This window comes from Panthera pardus, unplaced genomic scaffold (genome assembly GCF_024362965.1).
Source record: "Panthera pardus isolate Hobbes unplaced genomic scaffold, ASM2436296v1 HiC_scaffold_13, whole genome shotgun sequence".
Lineage (NCBI taxonomy): Eukaryota > Metazoa > Chordata > Mammalia > Carnivora > Felidae > Panthera > Panthera pardus.
The window spans coordinates 117,471,495-117,474,591 of NW_026526688.1; the positions used below are offsets into that span (position 1 = coordinate 117,471,495).

The following is a 3,097-nucleotide window of genomic DNA, read 5'->3' on the forward strand; positions in this document are numbered from 1 at the left end:
TCTCAAACTACGTCTAAATAAGATGACTGATGGAACTTTTTCTCTCTAAAGTCTTATGAAACTTAATTAGCAAGATCAAAGGCTACAAGAGCTTAATAGCCACAATCACATTTACCAGATGCCTTGTTAGTAATTCAGCATTTAAAGTGTAATCTCCAAACAAGTCAAAAACAGAGACAAATGTTTTTTTAGGAGATTTAAGATTTTTTTTTTTCGTTAATAAACCTAATGGAAAATCTTAAGTGCTGCTATAGAGCACTATTTCAAAATAAGCTCCTTAGCAAAATAAATGAAAGACATGTAGAAACCTGAAGAAGCATTTATTTTTGAGAGCCAAGGTGTCTGCAAAACTCATGTAGGAAACCTCTCTTTCTTTCATTTCATATAAAGACCATTTTGTGTGAAATAAAGGAAAGTAATTGGCATCACTTGAATTCATTATTCATTAAATTTAACTATTTTTGGCTTGGCATGTATTGATTTCCTAATCTGGAATGCCTGCTAAAATATTTTCATTAAGATGTGTTATTTTGGGTAGTAAAAGGACCTTCCAATTTAGGACTCAGAACATTCAATTTGGAGTATATATAAAGTCAAGAATAAATACAGTCAGCATTATTAAACATAAACCTTGCTACTGCCCTCCTTCAGCTGCAAGTTTTGATTGCATAATTCATTCTTGTTTATCCCCTTTGCATTTCTATAGCAACTATATCTGTGGATTTTATGTGTTTGGTTGAAATGCCCCAGTAGAACAAAAGAGAAGCATTTGTAAAAAATTTTTGAAGGCTGTGTGTAGTGATGAGGAATTGAGAAATGACCAGCCTTGTTTGCAAAGCAATTAAAAAATATATCTTTTTATCTGTGTTCAAATGTGTGTGTGTGCAAGCACATTTGATGCATTTCCCATTTTAAAGACATTAAGCCCCATCTGATTACCCATATTCACTTAAAATGGGGTGGCAGGTGATAATCTCTTCTTAAAAATTAGTTGATATGAAGCAATGTAGAGAGCAGAAACATGCAGCCTCATCCTAAAAAAAAAAAAATCATGTTATTTTTAAGTCACCTATGTGGATTTTTGTAAAATAGAAGTAGAAAAATGTAGCTATCACATGCCAATTACACATATTCTAAAAGAGCTAGGGTAATGGGTGTCTCCATATTTTAAGGGATACTATTTTGCAGTATACACTGCCACATAGGAAATTCAAAGAAAACCAAAAATAGTTTATAAAAAAAAAACAAAATTAAACTAAGTTTATTTTTGTTTCCAAACCAGGCTTATTAGCAATGATAGAATTCTATCATATGCTGGAAGGATAGCATAGCAACTTCTGAATTTTTTATCAAATGTTAAGACTGTTTAACACATTTTATAAAGACCATGAAAATAGAAGAGTTACCAATTAACTTTAAGTTTTGCATTTCTAACATTTTTAAACATGTTTTGTATGCAGGTGAAACAAAGCTGAAATGTTTTTTTTAGAATTGGAATAGTTGCCTTTTACGGTACTAGTTATCTATAACACAGACAAATGAAACAAATACTTAGTCATTTTATACTGATTTTATTTATTCATTCGTTGAACAAGTATGAATTATTTACTCTGTAACAAGATATTATACCTATATCTCTGGATGCATAACAAAGGTTTAGCTACTCAATACTTTCTGGAACCTAAGGACTCATTCTTCTTGTCAGTATGAAGCAAGATTGTTTGGTGCATATCCCAAGTGAAAGGGAAGAAAAAGGGCAAACAAAACAAACATGTATGCCAATGAATTACAAAAACTATTTAACTGGGTTGGGACCAAAGGTTGTTAGTGCTATTGGCCACAACTATCTGAAAAGAGCCCAAAATGTCAAGCTGACCTCTTAATGGTGACTGGTTGAAAACCAAGGTTCAGTGGTTGGTTCTTGCTGCACATCCAAACATTTGGATGTCTGTCCAACATTTTTAGTTACAGATTTTTCTTCTATTAACAAAGTTTAGGAAAGTGTAAAGTAGAAGTTGAATGCTTATGGTTTTATTTTTATTTTTATAGTAAACAAATGAAAGCAGTTCATATTTTGAATGTGCTTCCTTAAGTTCATGTGGGGCTAAAGTGGCTTGGCATTAGTTATTTATGAATCACTGTTGATAACAAGAATGCAAATGTGAATTCAGAGGGACAGGAAACCTGAGGGACAGAAAATAGGTAAGATCATTATAGGCTATGATGTGCTCTGTGAAAAGCAGAAAGGGGGTGTGTGTGTGAATGGTGGTCATGGAATGAGGCCAAAAAGAAGCTCTCTGAGGAGGTAACCTATCACCTGAGGTCCAAAGGATGAGAAGTCCTGGGAAGAACCAGGGGAAGAGTCTTGCAGGTAGACAGAACTAAGAGTGCAGGAATATGAAGTGAAAGGAGCTTGTTGGTTAGGAACAGGAAGGAGGGTAGCTTAGACTTCCCTAATTAGGATCTTTCTGACTTAGGTAATTTCATATCCAGTGGCGAGCACCCTGCTGTCACGCAGGATAGCCTGTGTTGTGCTACCGGAACCGACCATCCCCAATTGCAGCCACTCCAAACAACTAGATTCATTTCTTACTCACTCTGTATGTCCATTGCAGCTGGCTAGGTGCTCTGCTCTGTGTGCTCCACCCTCCACAACCCTTGCTGACAGAGCGTCATTACCTGGAACACAGAAGTTACTGAGGCAGTGTAAGAAGAAAGCATGGCACCTCCGGGCTCTTAAAGCTTAGCACACATCACTTCCTCTCGTATTTCATTGGCCAAAGCAGTGACTAATCTCAAGTCAGCAAGGAAGTGTGGTTCTCCAGCATGCCTGGAACATGAGTAGAACTAGAAGTATTGATGAGTGGTAGTAATATCCTCTGTGGGGGTCAGTGAATGACCTGGAGTTGCATGTACAAGTTGTGAGTGTGTGTTGGGCTCAGGGGTGGGGGGCATGTCTTCAGGGAAAAGGTCCATTGCTTTAACCAGATTCCCAAGGGGATATGTGACACAACAATGATTAAAAACTGCTGGACCAGTTAAAAACTGTCATGTAAACAGATAATTGCTATACAAGGCAATTTGCAGCATGAGTGAA

General features: G+C 36.3%; 1 long non-coding RNA gene across 1 annotated transcript; it reads right to left on the bottom strand.

Annotated features, from left to right (window-relative positions):
* Positions 1 to 841: 841 nt before the first annotated feature.
* On the bottom strand, positions 842 to 2,719 carry LOC109247611 (uncharacterized). Its single transcript, XR_002071798.2, has 2 exons — positions 2,598 to 2,719; positions 842 to 1,034 (listed from the first exon to the last, which is right to left on the bottom strand). It is a non-coding gene; the product is annotated as an uncharacterized LOC109247611 (long non-coding RNA).
* Positions 2,720 to 3,097: the final 378 nt, after the last annotated feature.